Raw genomic sequence first — 22,038 nt, 5'->3', positions numbered from 1 at the left:
GCAGTAAAGATCTGATATTTTTCCTCTGCTGGTGAATACACAGCTGTCAATATACCTCTGCTAGACTTCCTTCTTTTGTTTTTTACTGTTGTTCTGTTTTGGGGCATCCTTGAGAGGTTCAGAGTTGGAGCCAAATAGAAGTCACTTGATGGTCATTGGATAAGTTATATCTGAATTAACACATGCTCTAGACAAAATTAAACAGCCTGTGGCAAGATTTCTGTGTAAATATGTGCATCAATACATTGCATTTTCAGACTATTCATCAAGCCAGAACAAGGAATGAGCACAACCACCTTCACGGTCATAACACAATAGGCAACTTATTTAGGACAAGAAGATGTGTACAATAAAGAGATTTATTGTGTGACTAAAACTAAAATTTAATTCCTGTTAAAATATTTATGTAGATGTAGCTGAAACATTCTTCTTAGAGATAAATCAGGGGCTTTTGTCATTTCACAGACATACCATTCCAATATTCTTCTGCTGCAAATTTAGTGCTTACAAGATGTTAATGGCAGTTCAGTTTTCAGGACAGTCTCTGCAGACTATTTTTGCTCAGCAGGTAGTAGGGATTTGCATCCATATTTCAAATATTCTTCTATCTCATTACCATCTTCTTATTTCTTTGTGACTTCTACCTCTATAAAATCTGGCTTGCACTATAGGAAATGTAATTTCAAAAAAGAAAATTCCGTGTAATGAACATTTATCATATTCTTTCTTACCTTTTCCCTTTTTAGGCTTCTTTTTTCTAGAGAGACTCGATGAAAGAATGACATGGCATACTAAATCAAAAATTAAAAAAGAAAGAGGAAAAAAGAGTCTTTTCTAAAAATCAAGCACTTTAAAAGAGTTTTAAATATCGGGGTACTTCTCTCAAATATGATACTCCATGTTAAGAGCATTATTTGTTCAGTTGCCTTCCTTTGATTAAACTGAGAGCTTTAAATAATATATGTACACTGGGAAGTACGTTTGCTTGGTAAGTTAATTTGTAAGAGTTGTAATCAGTACAAATTCAGTAAGTGCTTTCTGCAATATGGCTGAATGCAATGAAGTGATTTGGTATTCATGCAGATGTCACATGTAATTTCAGAGCTGTTACACTGTAATTTTGTAGCACTTAATAGAAATTATGGTGGTGGCAATTTTGTCACTGTAGGTAAGGGGCTCTTAGGGCTTCTCTCATAAATTTTCAGCTCCCTCTTTCCAGGTGTTTATGATATAGTGTAAAGTCAAAACCATCAGCCTAATCAAATTGGGTTATAATTGATCAAACCCAGAAGAAGAGATGGACCAAAACAGCAAAATTTTAAAGCTTTAGCTCAAGCAAAAATGCTGACACTTTTGGTTCAATCTGTGATAGATGAAGAAATTCAGATCTGCATTAGGTTTTTGGAGCCTTTCTGCCTCATCTTACGCGCCCCTGCACTCAGCACACAGTATTCCAGTTCAATGGAATGCTAGCCAAAGTTTGCTACCAGAGCTGGAGGTCACTGTTTGGATTTCTAGTCCTTCAGCATCTCTATTGAAAACCTTTTTCTTCTTGATCGTTATAATACTCCCCACTTCTTTTGTGGAAAGGAAATAGCATGTTTGTACATTGGCATTTTTCTTTTCCTTGAAGCCAAGGCATTGAGGGAAAGAAAACTCCTTTTCAGATAGAAAAGTGATCAGCTGTATAACAAAGAAAAACCATGATACAATGTTTATACTTGGCATTTCTAACCTTTACCTTTTGGACCTGGTGTTGCAGGTGAGCTAGAAAAGCAGCAGGAGGGAGAGGAGCATTTCACCACGTTTTGTTTCACTTGCTCCCATGCCTCTGGGCTGTCTGCAGTGCCTTCAGATCTTACGTGCAGGCTAAGATCTGCAGTACATATAAGCTCTTAACACATGGTCTGTTCCTTGTGCCCTGTGCAAGCAAGGTTCTACAGAATAAAAAAGATAATTTTTTAGCTTGTGACACACCAGAAGATCTTTTATATCCACAGCAAAGCAGAAAAAATGCGAGATATTCTACACTGCTCATGCCATGCATTTATATTCTCAGTTGGAAAACCAAGTAAATAATTTAGTTCTTCCATCTCTGGAGATTAGTAACCAATAAGCACTGAACAGATGATGCCAGAAAGAAATTTATGATGCATTTTGACTGCTCAAACAATCATTGAATACCAATTTTTTATTTATTATCAGCTTAATTGAAAGCTTTGCTAAAGTCATGAAGACTTTTCCACTCCATTGCCACTCAATAGAAAAATAAATGTTGTAGGAATTTGCTGGAATTCATACATATATGTGCATATAAGTTTCTCCAGTACATAATAAAAGAGTTAAGGGCCTCCTGAAGTGGTGTTCTGGTCTAAAGCAGACTGTATATAACTATAGTTTCAGACAGAAGCATGAGTTTTATAATTCTTATTCTGAGAGCCCCGGTTTGTCACACCATATTCACCTGAGATTTTAAAAGTTTCCAAACTAAAAATTAAGAGTACATTCAGTTTTAAGTTTAATGTGACTCAGAATCAAACCTCTTTTCTTATCATATTCAAGTCTGATGAAATACAGAGTCATTTCCAGACTTAGAATATTAATCAAATATCACTCTGCTTATGTGCTATCAGTACCTGGCCCTGGATGGAAATAAGCTACTCAGTTGTGTGTCATTTTTCTTCAATGGGTTCATAGAGAGTCCTGAGATATTCCACCAGGAAAGATTTTGTCAGGCTGTGACTGGGGACTTCCACCCAGGTGAGTAACATACAAATTTTTAATTAATATTTACCACTACATAATAAGACAAGAATACACTAACCTCTAGTAATGTTTTAATTCAAGCAGGTCTTATTGCTATTCAGCATAATTGATAGATAAGATGTAAGAAACCTCTGCAAGAAGAAATGCTGTACTGTGCTGTTCACTAATCTCCATTTATGCCACTCAGACTTAAATTCTTTGCTCTATAATAATCTGCATTTATATTTTACATTCTTTCCAGAGTCAAGTTAAATTCTATCATGGATTCTAATTTTATAACATGTTTTGAAGAGAAGAACTATACATATAAATATATTCCTTCTGCTGAAAGGTCTGTTACAGTGAACTACCTCTCCATGGCAAAGAATTCAAAACTTGCTCAGGAGAAGGTAATTTCTTCTTCTTTCTTCTTCTCTGCCCTCTCACATCTCCTTCCAGAATAAATCCTATGGGAAAAGTCTGAAAGTATTGGGAATTGATACCTAATTTCAGTGACACAATGGGATTCATCTTCAGAAGATGGTTTGCATCCATCTTCCAGAGGAGCTTTAATGAGACAAGTAACTGAGTGGGGTCTTATTCAGGTTACAAAATATGGGATGGCCCAGAAAATTAGCAAACTGCCAATGTGTTGGCTGATCACAGGGACATATTGGCCCAAGCTCAGACAGAAAGAAGCCCAGCATCACCTGGGCTTTTCTGGTAGAGAAATGGCAGAAAACACAAACGCAAGAAGCATTTCTCAGTTTATCATTAATGTTGCTTCTAATCCTGTGCTGCTTCCTCTCCACTTTAGGTGCTTAGGACCCAAGTGGGCTGACAGAAACCCAAAGGCTGGGGTCATTCAACCACTAGTGTTATTCTGTTGGATTAAACTGAGCAGGTTTTTGGCTGTTCATATGCCTAAATCAGATTAACTGAAAGAGGGAGAGGAAAAAAAGACCAAATATTTTCTTTTCAAAAGTATTAACACATTTTGCACTAAAAAAAAAAAAATAAAAAATTAAATACAACCAAGCTTGCAAAAGACCCCACAGAAACAGAAAAACTTTTCAAAACCTCTGGTTATGAGAAATTATGAACTGGATACTTATTTCACAGTTAAATTAAATCTTTTTTGAGACTGCTTTCAAGTTGGACAAATAGCATTTTATAATAACTTTCTCATAATATTTTCATAATATTTTCATGTATCTAACTCAAATATAATGATATGAATCATTTAAAATAAGAATCCTTTTCAGTATATAGCCAAATATGACACTTAGCCATCTTTATGGGGGATTTCAGAACAGATCACAGGATTTAAATGATAGGTGAACACAGCTTATTTAGAACAATCAGGAAAACAAGAAGAATTATATCAAGAGAAAGTGTGCTAAAATTTACAGAAATCTCTGAGAGATAGGAATCCTGAATGTGTCTGTGGGTTCATTTCCTGAGTGCGTCATAACATTTGAAATGAGAAAATCTGAATTTAGAAACGTGCTGGCTTTGTGAATTAATGTTATGAGAGCATATACCATCAGTATGGAGAGACTCAGACCACAAAGAGGTTGATTAGCAGACGAGAGAGAGTGGCAAATCAGAACAGGAGCAGAATCTAAACAAGAATACAAATCAGACAGACCATTAGAATCTAAAATTTCTTTGAAACCTATTTCCTTGCAGTCAGAAAAGTGATTAAATGACATTTATCCAGAAAATACTTTGTTTCCACAGGCAGAAGCTGTAGTTGACACTTATCCTGTTCAAGATTAGTAACCAGAAATATAATCCTTTGGCACAGTTTCTTTATCATTTCATTCATTAGCTGTCGAAGGTAATTGGTCGATTAGTAGTGCCAGATGGGATTCCAGTGGGGAATAGGAAGATAATTCTTCTTTTATTTATTTCTGCAAAGACTTGTGTGTGTGAGAATCATGATCCCTATTAAAACACACAGATGTCTTTGTATAGACTTGTCTCCTTGGCAGAGTCTATCAGAATTTATACACAGTTTGGAACAGTGATCCAGGTTGTTGTCTTCTAGCTTTTCCATGTTAACACTCTAGCTACTTGTCAGCAGCATTTTGAACCCAAATACAGAAACATTGAGTAAGATTTATTGGCTATGTCCTGTCAACCCTTTCTTTTTGGAGCTTTTATATCATCTTTGGATTATTCATGTTAAATGAAATGTGGTGTTGAAAAGAAAAAAAAATAGTATTTCAGGAATAAAGTACCATATCTAGATGAAGGAAGAATAATTTTGAGATATGCATGCATGCAAAAACAAATGGATGGCCTTTTCTAGACTGAGCTATTGGATAACACTGGGAGAAAAAAATCTAACTTCAGAAAGTAATGGAAAATTTTTCAAACTAGCTATTGCTGCTTTTTGTGAATCGGCTGCCACCGTGCATCATGATAGAGCAGTAAATGATCTGCAGGTATTTACTATGAAACATTAGGTCTTCCATTAGCTTCTAAAGGTTTCTAACATTTGAGAGATGCTCTTTCACGTTCAGTTCAAGCAGGGGTGTCAGTAAGGCTTTGGAGATGCCCTGATTCACCTGAGATGCTCCCATGTTCTGGGAGTAGAAGCCATACACCCACCTGGAAAGAGGTCTCAGAACATCCCAAGGCAGCTCAGGAAGCAGCATGAGCAACCCTTCTTTAGACCACTGATAAAAGCCCCTGCAGTCCTTGGGCAATAAGATGTGAATCACCCTTTGAGATGCTACTAGATGCTCACTGATACAGCAATGAATTCTTTATGGTCATTTGAATTCCTGTCTGTTCATGCTCTGCTTGTAAAAATTACAATTTCTTTTGTGGTAATTCACTAAAAGTCACTGCCTGACAATGAATTCACCTATTTCTTTATGCAGGCATAAGAAACAGGCTTTGAATCTGTCTGTTGAAACAGGCTTTGAATTTCTCCATCTAATCCAAATAATTTTAATAATTACCTCTCCCTCAACTTTTTGTATTTAGTTTATATTTTAGCTTCAACTTCATGTCATTCAAGTGTTTCCTTCAAAGAGAAAATATCTTGCCAGCAAGAGACAATTTTTTTCCTCTTCCTCAAGCAGTAATGTTCTTTAGGTATTTCCATAATCTGATATTCTGCAGCTAATGTTCATTTACATATCTGCAGAGATGGTGGTAGGGAATTCAACAGAGCTTGCAGCTAAGCCATCCATTTCCTTCAATCAAGATGGGAAGGAAATTGCTTGTGGGATAAGGTCTATTGCCTACCCTCAGAACTATGCCAAATACATGCTGAAAGTAAATGGTCACCTAATTTTGATGTATTCCCTCATTTGTGATATCCGATACCCTGCTGAAAGCAGCCTGGAAAGGTTAGAGGCCACCTGTCAAGTAAAGAGGCTGATAATTGCTGCTGTATTACAGTAAAGGAGCCACTGGGGCTGAGTTCTGTATGTGCATGGCAAGTCCTGTGCCTCCCTGGTGTAGCTCAACTGGCATGTTCATTGGCAGAGGGGAATTTTTCATCTGCCATCCATGATGATAATCACAGATGGGGAAATTTGTGTTACTAATAAAGAAATTATAAGAGGAATATATGCCATTTATTAAAAGTGTCAGTTTAAAAGGCAGCAGATATTACAGTAATATATCATTTCTTGACCCCAAAGTCTATTACTGTGCATGCTAAGAAAAGACATTTCTATTCCTTCAGGCTTTCATAGCACTGTGCCATTGATTTAACATTAAATGTGATTAGTTAGCATTTTGCTTCTTTCATATGGCTTGCTGCCAAAAAAAAATTTAATTTTTGTGCTTAAAGTGAAGAAAACCAAACTCCCACCACACATTCTGAAAGATCAGCTGTATATAAGACAACCTGTATGTAAGAATCCCTTCACTATTATTTTTTTTATGCTAGATTATTCTAGCCTTAAATTAACGTTTCACTGTAAGGGAACAATTGCATCATCTCTCTTGGTTCTCAGAAAGGGGCTGTATCATGGGATCTAGAGAGAGAGAGCCCCCACAGAGCTCAGTCAGGCAAATACTTCTGCAAACACTGTTGCTCCCAGATTTGGCTTCCCCAGCTCAGGCCAGAGGAGGGGTAACACAAGCACTCTGCATGTCCTTCACAGCAAAAACACCCATTTACTTCAGCCTCTTTGGCACAGTCAAATTCATTCGACTTCATGGGTTGATTTCACAGCATAGTGAATTAGGAAGGGTTCCTATGATTTAGCCCCAAAAAGATGCCTACAGTAATAACAGGCAACATGATCAATTTTTAACTGACAAAGCAAATTTTTTCCAAAGTGATTTATGACCCTGTGTATGTCTCAGGTACTGGATTCAGCTGTTTGTGGTGCCAGAGATAAGTTTTACCTCACCAGTGCATAGATAACCTCCTCCACCTTACCTGCTGGACAGCCTTTGAACCAGTTCATGCTTGCCCACAGTGATGGGGCTTATCTGTGGATTCCTGCTCTGTGGAAAACTAAGCCATTCCTTCTTATCCCTGAGAAATCTTATAAATGGATAGGCCCATTCCCTCACTTGTTTTATCAACATCCCGAGAGCAATTGAGGTTATGGATCTTGAAATTATTGTAGGAGAAGACAACACTGAAAAAAAATATTCATCGCTGATAGATTTTGCTATCACTAAATTACTATTTTGAGCAAACCCTCCATCAACCAGAGCTTTTATTTCAAGGTGATAGTCAGGATTTGATGTGAATCTGCCTAGCCCAGGAATATAATATATACCTAATTTTCAGGACGAGAAAATATAATCTTTGGGAAGGGGATTTTGATTTTAGGTATAACATTCTTTGAGGTTGGATGAGTTTCCTACAGCCAGGGTGAGAGGAAAAAAAAGGTACAAGAAAAAAATTATTAGTGTACTTGTGCATGGTTTGACACGTATAAGATGGGTTTATTTAGCTGTCTGACTTTAAAGTTTCTTCTATGTCTTGCTTGGGATTCTGCACCAGATTTCTTTCTTTAATTTGGTGCTTTTTGGTGCTTAAAATGGTTTTGGACACTGTGAAATAGTTATAAAAAAACCTCCTAGCCAGATTTAATTTCAAACAGACCTTGGCCTTCCTTGCATTTTTACATACTCTGGCAATATCCCTATCTTCATCCCAAGTGTTCTGTCCCTGCTTCCACCTCACTTGTCAGGAGTTCCTTATTCATCTGTGCAGGCCTCCTGTCCCTTTGGGTCATTTGCTTGCCCATGGGAATGCACCATTCTGGACTTCTATATAACAATTGTTTCTAGTTTTCCAGAACATAAAGGCAGGCTAAGAGTAGCAGAAACTAAAAAAGAAGCCAAGAAAATATGTTGTGCATTTCAATAGCAGATATTAAAACTGAAGTGATATTACTGCTGCATTTTTTTCATACTCTGGTAAACCACTGTTTTTTCTCACAGACACATACATAAATATGAAACTAACCAGAGTATGTGGTATTTTGTTTTAAAGTTTTTATGCACAGCGCAGTGGAATGTGCTGACATGAGTGTGGCTCTGACATTCACACTGTGCAAAAACATGACAAGCTATTACACCCCTCACAGTCGCAGCTTGCTTTGTCTTTAAAATGATGATGATAATCCTCCTTCCCCATTCTGAGCCTTTCTGATGTAGGCAATAAGATCTTTTTGGATATAGACTACCCATTAATTTGTGCTTGTTCAACACTGCCACCTCTACTGAGACCTACAGAGCCTGCCACATTTCTAATAAACAATTATAATGAGACAACATATACCAGGCTAGTGCTGAAAATACAAGCCTTCATTCTTATTCTTTACAAGTAATGCAGATTATTATGCATTTATCATGCCAATAGTGCATCTAAAATATTCTTCATGCCAGAATTATATAGATAAAACCTTTACATCTGCCTTCACAAGGTCATATCTTTTATGGAGATAGATGGAAAAGCTATTGTCTTTCTTTTTGAATTTGTCAAGACAGTTTATGAGTTAAATCCTGTATTGTATGAAATCTTTTCCTGGGAAGTGGGCAGTAAAGAACCAGGCAGGTGGCATTTTACAGACTTATAGGATTCAGCAGCTGAGCCTAGAGTCAAATGAGAGATGAGAGCAGAAAAAGGCTGCTCTTCTTTGGCAGTATTATAAATGGATAGAGTTACTCTCTACATGTGAAATTTCTTTAAATCCAGGGAGCAAATCAGATTAGAGGCTAGCATAATTCCTTCTGGATGAAATCACATTCTGTCCATAGAAATTCTATGTGATGGATTTTTATTGCTAAATGCTGCTGTACAGAGATATTCAGCACTGATACCATTTTAGGGGATGCATTTGAAGGCTAAAGCATTAGAAGATGGTGTTGGACTGATACAGCCCACCCAGGATCAGTCTGTTCTTTTCAAAACTGCTCCTCTTCCAAAACAAGAATAAAGGGCAGGGGAAAAATAAAATGAAGCTTCAAGAATAATTCCACTTAATAATGAGTCAAGCAAAACAATCGTCTTAAGGGATTTTTTATTTGTTTGTTTGTTTATCCCATGGAAGAAAAAAAAAACAGGCTGAATTGTCAGGACAGTAAATTGGAAAGCTTAGACAGACTTTGGAAAAGTAAGGCATGGACAAGTTTTGCCCTCTGTTAAAAGGATTTTCTTTTTAATATTACTCATTATTCTCTTTTGAGTAGGAATAGAATGGCCTCAAATTTTTCTAAATTAATAGCCCTAGGCATATGAAGTGCACAGATAAATTTCTAATTAAATTGTAAGAAAATTGCAGTAAATTTAAAAAATATATTAAAAACCCTTGCTTGATCTAATCCAAGAATCTTTACCTCATGCAAATATTGCATATGATGTCAGTAACTTTTTTAATTATATCTTTAACCAAGATGTCCAAATTATTTAGAGCAGAGTTTGTCTTGCTAATACTGGCTTATATAATACAAAGTACAGCAGATGTATTATAATGTCAATAGGTCTTAAGATTATGAATGTCCAAGCTTTATATAAATGGATCTATATATATGGATCTTTTCTGTCCTCTTTTGGTTTGTATGTCTAGCTAAAAAATGAATATGCTTTGGGAAAATGACAGGAGATAAGAAAAGACAATGGACTAAACTTCTCCTCTTGTGTCAATCTTGCATTTTTATCTTATTTCCCCCCAGAGAACAGTTAAGAATGATTCACTAAGGACAAGCCAGCATAATCAGAGAAAATACCAGCTGTAAATAACTATACATATAAACACGCACATATATCTGCTTTTACTTGAGAGTTTTTCTCCCCCAAATTTGCAAAGTTAAGGAAAACAGAAATGTTTCAGAATAGCACTCACATGTTTTACATTACTAGAACTGTGAAAATATGTTGACAAAAATATTTTTGGAAAAGAAGAACATTCTTCTGAAAACATGTCTCCTGTGGAAATTTCTACATGGGCTGGAAATAAGTGCTTCCTGATGAAAAATGCAAGCTTACATTTCACTAGAAGGTTTTTAAAATAGGAGAGTTTAAATTTTAGGCAATAAATTTTAAGCATTTCAAATGGAAAATGCTTTGTTCAAATTTTAGCATGGTATCTCTGGTGCTTTTATAGAAGATTTTGGCTCCAAACTGGTCTTGTACTTTATCATAGATGTTTGTCCTAAAAGGAGCTATGTGGTTGAAGTTAAATAAGCAGCAGCTATTTTACCAAAGATGTTCAGTGATGACCTATACCTATACGTGTGTGAAAAATATCTGCTCATTTTTATGTAACAACCTAAACAAATGAAAAAGATCTTTCAGTCACATCTATGAGCTTGCACCTGAAGCAGAAATCATTACAGACCTGATTTTGCAGCTCATATTCACAAGAGTGATCCCTTGACTGTAAATAAAGACTACAGGATTAACACCCATCTGAGTAGAAAGAATGTGTGTGGTGAGCTGCACTGTGGCCACTTGGAGCGATAAGTAAATCTCTGCTGGATATGGTGGCACTTTCCATTGCCTTCCTTTGCATTACACAAAAACCCAATTCCCACTGTACTTATATTTCAGCCATCATTTGCTAGTTATACATTTTCATCTGTCTAGCTACATTTTCATCTGTTCTCTTCTTTCATCAGTTAAATCAGCAAGGGAAGTGATCTCTCAAGATGTCTTAAAATACAACCCTCTTGGCAGACATCTTGTTATATTTTAGACATTTAAATGAAGGATGGTTTCGTTTTTTAGTGAATGCAGCCTGCTAAAATGGAAAAATAAGAAGAAGATGGATGTGCCAGTCCACCATGACCAGCTGCACTTGAGCACCTGTTGTTTCTGCTTAGTGGAACCCAGGAAGCACAAAGGTCTTTTCCTTGGGAAAAATATATGTGTTAAGTGCCAAAGATGACAAGAATCATTCCTAAGAATTGTAACTTTCCTTCCAAGGAGATGGCAGGTAGACTTCTGAGACTGTTTCCTGGATTTCTCTCCTTCATCACAAATGAAAAAGTAAAACAAAAAAAGAAGAAAACACAAGAGAACAGGAGAGTCACTTCCCTACTGTTTTGTTCCTTTTCTCCTTCCATAAACTAATAATGACAAGGCTGACTCAACATGTATCATATGGCATGTGTAACAAAGCCTGCTATAAGCACCTCTGATGCTTTGCTACTGAAAGACTCATTTAAACCTTAAAATGTATGGGAATATAGAAAGGCATATTTCCTGTCAGTAGAACTAAGTATGCAAATACATATATGAGCTAAATATATAAATGAGATCCTCTACTAAGGGAAAATAAATGTCAGCTTTGACTTGGCAGGGACTTCCTGTAATTACAAGGTTGTAATTAAGATTTTATGGTATTTGGTCTGTAGCAGTTTTCTCTATTATTGGAGAAGTCAACACTTGTAGCACTGAGTGAAGGCCACCCTACCTGGGCTGTGTACTATCCCATTCCCCTTTTAAAGCCTCCAGGTTGCACATGGCATGGATGATTTGTTGATTTCAACTTCTCTTAATTTATTCAATATCTGTGCCTCACTAGCTCTGAAGTCAGCCATGATAGTGGATACAACAACCAGTTTCAGCTGGCACATCTCCCAGTATTCTTGCCTGTAAAGTGTTCATTTAATGCCTCAGCTCTTTCACCACCCTCTAGGACTTCAGCTCCCACTCAATCTTGCAATGCTGCAACTTCTCTGGCTCCTCACTCTCACAAGAGCTCCAAAAACCTTTTCAACCTTCTGCCTTTTCTGCCCATCTATTAGAATTACTTTCTTCTGGAGCAGAAGTACATTTTCAAAGTTTATTTCAATGCAGATGAATGCAGCCTTTTGCTAAATCTGTTGTGGGAATCATGGATCAGTACTCTCTGTCGAGTTGGGAGAAAACACTTCTAATTAACACCAGAGTTCTTCTGTGATTTAAGTGACTTAAGCATTTCCTAGTAGTTTACAAGGTATTATGAAAGACAAAAAATGCTGTCAAGCTCTTCCAAAACCTCAATAAAATGTCTCTGTGCTGTTCATCTGAAAACACAATAGTCTATGCCATATTTTAAAATTCCTTTTCTGCGTAGTACCAAATAAATGGAAAACCACAAGACTGCATGATATGAAGCTGATATGAACAACTGGCAGTGGTTTACTCATTCTTCTCAAAGGCAGTTGCTATAAGATGTTATTTACCAGACCCCAGTACTACACCAGGAAACAACCTTTCTCAGAAGACTCACTGATCTTTTCATACTTTTCTTCTACAATTCAGCAGACATGTGGTTTTGGGCAGGAGACAAAACTTAACCTCTGTCCAACTGAAATAGAGATTTTATGCAGAATATAAGCATAAAGAAGAAGGTGGTACAGAAGATTTTGTTCAGAATGAACAAGTCACAGTGATGTTCAAGGTAGAATTTCTGTTGCAATAGGACAAGAGATTAATATCCACAAGGAGAATAATTACTACCCATGCAACTGGAGATAAATTAGTAACAGCGATTGCCTCAAGGGAGCGTGACTTGCACATTGCTGGAGAGTCAGTGTAGCCAAGGATTTCCAGACTTTTGACATTGCAGTAGTCACACTTGAAAGCACATTAAAATATCTGCTGTTGTTGCTGGTGCCTGTCTCTGTTGCATCCAGCTCATCAAAAATTGGCCCTGTGTTTAAAGAACTTGCTTGTGCCCCATATGGGTCTTGCCCACCAGGTATCACTCCCAGCATCTGAGGATGTTAATAGCACACTTCTGGTCTTTTTCATAACTTCATGTTTATTATAGAGATGTACTTACACCTATTTAATTCCCCTGTGTGCATAATAATGGTCATAAATAATGGAAAAGCAAACAGGAATAAATAATATTTATAAACTGTATGCAGAATTACACAATGCCAAAGATTGGTAGAGGCACCACATTCCTAAAATACCTAACTAGGTACATCAGCAGAAGCAGAAAGTGGAGAAATATTTAAATTTATAAGAGAAATGACAAGTAAGTGAGAGGTCAGTAGCACAGCCACTTCCTGAGATATTAACCTGACATGACTAAATTGACACTCACTTTTCAGATTAAGGGCTTAATGGAATAGCAAATGGCACAACTTTAATCTTGACTTGAGACAAGGATAGTAATGAAAACAGGAACTGCCTGAGACTTAACCCATTCTTCGAGTTGTCTTAGGACTGTAATCTCAAAATCCTCTTTAGATGATGGAGTTTGTAAGGCTGGATATAGTAATTTCTAATGGAATTTTAAAGCCATTAGGAATGCATATACCTCAAGAGAATGCCACATGCCACAGCCTTTTTCCAGGCTGAAAAGTACTTGGGATTATTGTTATTTTGGCCATCTTTCTCGTTTTATCTCCTTGTCCTAAAATGTAATCTGTTTCTGATCTTTGCTCTGTGGGTTTTTTATTCCACTTGGTACCAAAATGTCACATTACAGAAAAGAATGATCTGTTCAGGTCTGTCCTGTTCCTCTTCTCTGAGCACTCAGAGCTTGATTAACATGCTACAAAAGCAATGAGACTTTTCCCAAAGACTCTGATGGGAGCTGAGCTGGGCCCTAACTCATTACAGAGCCACAACACCATTTTCACTGGGACAAAGGTAAATGTTCCTGATCCCTTCCCACCCTGGAGCTCTTGATCCAGAAAGATAAGAGTACAAATAATACCAACATTCTGAGAATCTTTGAAGACTTTTTCCATAAAGATTTGTGGCTTGTCCTTTCCCCTGAAGACAACAACAAACGCGGTCACATTGTCTCCCACCCAGCAAGTTTTCAAGCTGCAGGTATCTCTCCCACTGTTCTTAAAGAGTTTTCATTTTTAGTTTAAGAAAATTCATGCTGGAGCTACATTTGACTCTCACATCCAGCTCTGCCCTGGCTTTGGGGCTTTCACCCTTTACTGTTTCCGAGGGCTAAACACCTGCATGCAAGAAAGCTGAATCAGCTTCAAAGTATATTTTCATGGTGTGTGCAAAAATCTGCCATTGGCCACACCAATTTATTTTCCTATCTGAAGTTCTTATTTAAATTTTCATTGGACAAAAACATTGTCAAACTTAATTAATGGGTAAAGAAGTGATGGGCAAAGAAAAGCTTTAAAATAATAATAAAAAGGTTAATAATAGTATTTAAAAAATAACACTACATCTTCAAGTGCAGAATACCAGCTGTTGGTTGATAATACAAGTAGAAACTTTCAGTAACTCTGAAAAAGAAACAAAGAAATGCTTTCATAATGAAGATATTAAAAGATAATTAAATTTTGTTTTAAATTTATTTTAGACATGTCTGTTAAGGTGAATTGACAGTGGGAGTAGTGTAGTTCCTGAATTAACATCTTTAATGAGGCATAAGAAGGGGTTCATTCTGCTAGATCTGGAAAACCCAAAAATATTTGTAATGGGACAGACCCATTTCAGATTTATGCTTCTAAACCAGTGGAGTCTTCATGGCATTGTATCAGCAGCAGCCTGTCAAGAAACAGAATTTTCTGAGGCTGATGTGTACTTCATGCACAAGAACATTGACACAAAACCCATGTTAAGTTTTTATTTCATATAAATACTTTCTGGTTTTAGATGTGCGTAAATTTCTGGAGTGTGCATAAAAGAATAGCTATGTTGTGTCTCTTGTTTTGTAGGGGATTAAAAACATCCTTAAGCTAAACTCTGTGGCTGGAAAATGAGGGTGTTTTTCTGTGTTTTGGTTTTGCTTGTGGGAAGATTTCTTCATAAAAATATCAAAAAAATGTGTGTTCCACAAATCTTGTTTCCAAGCTGCTTGACATCCTATGAAAAGATTAATCTTGTTTTTAGCACACTAACATAACACATTCAAAAATCTGTATTCTAGTTAAACAGCATGATGTCATATAAAAAAAAAGAAGAAAATATGTCTTCAGTTATTTTCTTTTTGGCTTTTTTACCTGTGATATTCAGATAATGTATCTAAAATACCAGATTATTTTCTTTCTAGAATATGCCTTTCTAATAGCTTTCTTTAGGAACACATTTTTCAGATCTTCCTTTTCTAAAGCTGAAGAACATCTTTCCATACCCTAAGGACAATGTAAAAACCATTCTTCATTATTGGTATGTGAAATAATGATGGTTGTTTTCCTACTGTAATACAGATAAGGGAGCACACTTAACTAAAATGTGAGATCTGTGAAATAAAGTACTGTCTCCCAAATCATCTATGTTTTCCTTACTGTCCGTATTTATTCCTTGGTGCTTTTCCTTTTACTCAGTATTGAACTTGCCAAACTAATCAAAATATATTTGTCTACAGAAAAACAAAGTAGAATCTTATGCAAATCACTGGAATAAGAATATACCCTCTATTTACTTCAGAACTGAACCTCTGATGGATTAGTTGGAACTCTTTACCTTTCTGTGTCCTGTGTGCCACTAAATGCATCTGCAAGGAAATTTGTGGAGATGATTGGCCATTGTGTTTTAGTTTGTTCTGTCAATTTGTATATGTAAACTGGAAATGTATTGTCAGATTATTTCCCAGTTGCTCCAGATGACACCTCTGCTGGAAAGGTGGTTTTTGAGTACAATGGAAATAAGTAAAAAGAAAGAAATATAGCTATCAGGTTTCTGATTGAAGTACCATGCAAAGCCAAACTACCACCTTACCATTCATGGGTAAGGCTTCTGCTAAATCTGGGTTAAAATGATTGCTTTTTCTTATTGTTTTCCTTAGGAAAAACAGAAATGCATTTTTTGAAAATTTCTAAATACACTTGACAGACAATTGTTGAACTGCATGCCAAATCTTTAGGGATTTAATGATCTACATTATACGCAGCTCACTGAGGACATAATTCCATACATCCTTTTTTACACTCTCAAAAAGAAGGAATTTCAGCCTTAGGCAAAATGAATCTACTAAGCTCTTAATTTCATAGTAATATTAAAAATATATTATTAAATCAAATCATATTTATAGGAATATGAACATGCTTTTCCTTAATACAAAAGTTGTAGCAGAGTCAGTGACCCCACAGTCCTGAGAGCCTGCACATGGGTCTGAGACACCTATCAGGGGCCTCATCTTTGCCAGAAAATATCCAGACGGTGTCCTATAGTCAGATTCATTCTCAGGTTCCTATTCCAGTCTATTTTCATGTTGTTCCTTCAAAACATGATTAAACTCAGCTCATTGGTGGTAGAGCTGTGCTATGGTACCAAAAAGCATTTCCCCAATACTGGCTGTGTGCCTCTCCAGCATGGCACCGAGATATCTCAGTGCAGGAGCACAGAGCACAGCTCCCTCTTGCTTCAGAAGTTCTACATTCCTGCAGGTTTACATAGGAAGGGCTGAGATTTACCAAGGGAAAATCACATCTGGAAAACCCGACTCCTCACCCTGGTGTATCAAAAGGAATTCCACGAGAACACAAAATGTTCAACCAAATCTCCACAGGAGCCAAAAATACTCTAAATTTCGCATATTTTTCTGTGCCTATTAGCACTAATTAAATTTAGGGATGACTGCTTGCATCCAGAAATTATTCTCTTACAATTCTTTGTGATAATAAAAAACATTGAAATGCAGGTTTTTCTTATGATTCTTGGCATTATGCTGTCTTCTTTCAAAGCTGGAAATATTGCTTTCTAAGAGAGGTGGTACTGCATTGGTTTGATGAGCCAGTTATTGAATAAAGCATGGCAAATCTTACAACAGAAAATACAGGCATGAAATAGCTCAAAGTGGAAGGTAGTTGCCCGCAGACAACTCAAAAATTAGAAATAGTGGATATACAGCTCATGCTTCAGCAATTAAGCAATATCACAGACCACGGTCCAATTTCTTCAAAACAGAAATTTTTTCAAAACATTACATTTATGAAGGAAAATTTACTTTGCAAAGGAAAAATGCAATGAATAAACACTTTTCAATGGAAGTGTCACACTAAACAATTATTTCACTGAGACATTACACAAAGCCATCAATTAGCATTTCATAAGGCACTATGCATAATGTGAACAGTCCTTCAATTGCAAATTTCAGGGGCATTTATTTAATATTGTTCAAAATCAAATTATTCAATTTATTAAGTAATAATGGTATTGCAATTCAAATAATATGTACAATTCAGGTAATTGAAGCCAATTGGAATCTGACTTAGCCCCATTTAGAGGACTCCCACCAAACTTTGTTCCACTGTAGTAAAGCTATAAGAGATGCATGATCCACAGCAGCTAAACTTTCTTTTTTGTCACCTCTTTATATTTTCCCTGAAAATATTCGTGCAATGGTCATCTTTTTCCATGACAAATCTGAAATTTTCTTTCTGAGTATTTCTCCAGGATCACTCTTATCTCTATTAATACAAATGGAGCAGATCATTTTTTAACTAGTGGGTAAAGACTGACAAGACAAGCTGTCTTATTTATAAAAATAGGGAAATTAAATATTTTATTTTAATTTATTATGAAGCCCAACGTTTCTGAAACTTTATACCTAACTAAACAGTTCGTGAACCAGAAAAAAAGCTTATTAGAAATAAAGTATATCTATAATCTTTAAAAGTCAATGAAAAGCTTAGTCAAATATCATACAAATATATTAGCAAATAAGTGTGTAATAGTAATATCTTTTGGAGATTATTTGTGTTCAAAACACTTGTAAGAAGCAAAATGTAGCTTCTATTTTAAAAATTCCAGTCAAAGCACTCAAGGATTGACATATATCTACATCAGGAAGGCAACATCAGATTCCCCATTTCTTGCTATCTGTGGGCTGAGTTTTTGCTTGATGAGGTATTACTGACCAGGCTGCAATAAAATAACAAGTTTTTTTTGGCCTTCAGAACAAACATATCCCAATGATAATAAGAACAAATTCTTTGAAGGTGGTGACACAACTGCAATTTAAAATTTCATCATGTTTTTTTTAAAATAATTTGAAAATATCTCACCAGATGAGAACAGAAATTTTGGACATGAATGAAAAATATTAATCAGGGATGTAGAAAATTAGAGTAATTTATATCTCCAAACTCCAATATAACCTTGAGAAATATGTTTAATCCTTCAGCATTTCTTTTTTCTATATATAAAGGGACTGTGGAAAAGGAAGCCAGAGAACAAATTGTCCTCAAGGGATTAACTTTTTATAATGATAGAAGCTACATAGTAGACTGGCATCCATCAAACCTATTTCTTAATTAAAAAACAGAACACCAAAATCCTGAAATATTCAAAACATAGATAAAGAAGAGTTAATCAAAAGATTGCCTCAAAATTATGTTCACTTATCAAATGAGAACCAGTTTAAACCTAAGACTCTCTTTAGATCAACTATCAGTGTAGGAGTCCATAACAAAATTTATATCTTGGATTTTCTGCTCCATTCAGGAGGGCTGAGGCAATGTGCTTCTTCTAATTTATTTTTGAAAGGGTGAAAACAAGAGGGGGCTGGCATTAAAGTATTCCAAAAACATCTTACTAGATATTCTAAAAAACAAAAAATCTTTCCTTGTCAAAACCATGATTCAGGGTAGCAAAGCAAACTGCTCATTTGGTCCCTAGTTTATAATTGTTGATGTTGGACTTGCTCTGTACACTTTGCACTTGACAGCAGAGTCTGTTTTCAGGAACTAAATGGGGCAAATATTTACATCTGGTTCTCGTGGTTCTCTGGCAGTAGAATGAATAAATATAAGAAGAAATAAAATCAAAGGCAGACTGGCTACTACACAGTCAAAAAGATTAATCAACCCCTAGCCAACATGCAGAATTAAAAGGACACACCAAGTGGGTTATTAAAAGCCAAAAAAAGAGGGCTGAAATAGAATATTGTAAAAATTTGTGTGAGATTCTTCAGTGTATTTGAGACCTATAGTGAGGTAATAATCTCTGCAGTCAGGAAAAAGTTTCTGATTTTGCAAGGCAAGATTAAAAAAATCTGCAATGAAGAAAGATGTCCAGCAGTGTTCCAGCCAAGCTCATAAAAGTTCAGGATTGCACAGCAACATGAGCTCTGGCTCTCTAAGAACAAGCAATGAGTACAAAGAGTGAAAATGAACATACTTCACTCCAGCTTGGAGGGTGAAATGGATTGGAACATTGTAATTTATGTACCTGCTGAGACCATACCAGCACAGCAATACATGAAAAAAAAAATATCCATTGGCAGTGCACCAACAGCTCAGCCTTTTTGGTCACTCCTTTCACTACTCCTGGCAGGGGTTAGATGATTTCAAAAGAGGTGAAGAAATGGATTCGCAACAAAAACAGTAACCATCAATGTGTTTTGAGGGCCTTACTTACTCCTTTTTCTTTCAGTGAAATCTATGTTTTTAATTATGATCAGCTATCTAAGCATGCTTCTCTTTGGAGATGAGAACAAAAGCATCTTAATAAATAATCTCTAAAATCTAGTTATCTAAATACATACATACCACAAGCAGGGTTTTTTATTGCCTGATACACTGCACAGTCACCTCTGTATATGTAAAACAGGTGTAAAATGCAATCACTGTCACACAAAATCATCCCCTCAAGGTAGGAGTGACTTAAGGAGGAACATGTCCTGTTTTGCTTGACTTTTCAGTGCAGATCTCACTAGACTGTTACTGAAGCCTTTGAAAACATTCCCAAAGCCTCAGGATCATTGTGAATAAACCCAAAGACCTCTAAGATTTGAGAGGTGAAGCTGGCTCCTAAGAATGCAGGTGTGGAAGGGATAGCACCTCTGGTGCCTAATTGCCATTCCCACTGCTGTAGATAACCTTGTCAGACAAGGACTGAAAAGGAGAGGAGCTGCCAAAGTGATTCCACTTAGTTCCTGGAGAAAACACAAGGCCTTTTCCCAAACTCCTCCAGCCCTCCTTACATTAGAGGAACTGTGGTTCTGCAGGTACTCTCGTGTAGCCTCCTGTTGTGCAAGGGTGTTCCTGCCATATCCAGTGCTCCCACAGTGGCAGAAGTCACTGGAAGTACCCACACAGGGCACATTCCACATACATGGAAGTACACACTGGGGGCAGACAGCATGGTGTGGATATGGCATGTGTCTATATTTGGAGAAAGTTGGTGAAATGAAATACACAGAGTACTGAGGTTCCATGGATTACTTTCTTTAGGTCCTTGGTGACAGTTTTAGTGATCCACCACATAGATTCATTCAGCTCCTGGTGGATTATGCAAACCAGACCTGGTGTGTTAAACAGCAAGCCCTCTCCTCTTGCTGCCTCCCAAGGAGCCCTCAGCTGGTTTCTCCAGAGCATGCCAGTTCCTGGGAAGGATACCTCTGACAAGAACACCTCCTCCAATCCTTTGCAGCTGGAAGTGGGCAGTCACTGTGGGCCCGCTGGGCACTGATGGTGCTTTGGCCTTCGCAGCTGGATAAAACTTTCAGAGAGCCCTGATCTTACCATACTTCACCTTCTAAATGACCTAAGAAGGCTTTTTATAATGTCTAATTATGGGTTTCATTTTTTCTTTTCTTATCAGTTAGTCGTTCCTCTGGCTGATGGTGGAAAAGCAGCACCATACCTTTGTGGATAGAAAAACTGAGTTAGTTTTTCTTGAGCTCCTTTCTCATGTCTTTCAGTAACTGGAATTGTTTCTGCTGTTTTGATCAAATGTTCAAATGCTACTAAAAACATACATGCAATGTTTGATGCCTTTCTCTATTAGTGAATTGAAGTAGGAATGACCAATAAAACTTGAATATTGGTAAATTTAGGGAGACACTGTGATTTTAGTAGCTCATTGATAGTTTAAATAACAGATCAAAACAGAGAGGAGAGGTGAAATCTGATAATTCATGTTCATAAAGTCATTGGGATACCATGCCAAAGTTTGTGATCAGTGAATTTCCATTTTTGAAGAACTGAGATGATGAAGTAGATAATTAGACAAGAATATCTAGGTGAAACTACAGAGGAAATGTAACCCAACACCAAAACACAAGTATCCTAATCATAATTTAACCCTGTAACCACGCCTAGTGCTGGCAACATTTTTATACCTCACAAACTGTGGGGAGGTGACTTACACAACCTGGTGGTAGCAAGGACCTGGGGAGCAAGTGGAAGGTGTGGATCAGCTAGGAGGAAAGAAAGCAGGTGATGGGAAGCACCAATGCGTGTGTCTGTCAGAGAGATCTTCCCCCCACTTCTGGCCTAGACTCTGCTTAGGCTGCAGCCTTCTGTGAAGCTAAAGTGGTCTGAGTTCCCTTTTCCCAGCTTACATGGAATTTACCCCTCAGCTTTGCTCATTTCTGGTCCTGCAGCATCACTGAGAGCCCTTGCTGGGCTGAGCACAGGGCACATCTATGAGCTGAGGAGCCGTAGCAAACCGCAGAGCATGTGGCTCTGAGTTCCTCCAAACAGCACGTGCTGCTCAGGCAAGGGGAGGTTTTCTCGGCTTACTTACGTTTTAATCTGATGTCAAGATTTTCATCTATGCTAAAATAGGCTTAACAGCTCCTTATCAATCCATATAGCCATATGCATATGGATAGCTATCCATCCATAGTAAGTATGGCACATTTAGTAGTTATGACTTTTGTTACAGTGAAGAAAATCCAAGAGGTCATTTAATGGCACAGGAGTGATGGCTATGCAGAACTCCAGCTCTGCTCCTGAAAATCAGGCTGTAAAATGGAAAATTGATTAAAAATGTGAGATATACTGCTTTGGTTATTGAAAGTAATATAAGAAAAGCTGCAGCATATCTGCTTATAAATGTTTCTGTATCACAGGGGGTCCCCCTAATGGTTTATATTTTTGGCGTTTGTCAATTAGTTTTAAATATGTAATTTTTGCTCTGTAAGAGGGGAA

The sequence above is a fragment of the Parus major genome, chromosome 5 (assembly GCF_001522545.3).
Source record: "Parus major isolate Abel chromosome 5, Parus_major1.1, whole genome shotgun sequence".
In the NCBI taxonomy this organism is placed as follows: domain Eukaryota; kingdom Metazoa; phylum Chordata; class Aves; order Passeriformes; family Paridae; genus Parus; species Parus major.
This window is presented reverse-complemented; position numbering follows the sequence as displayed.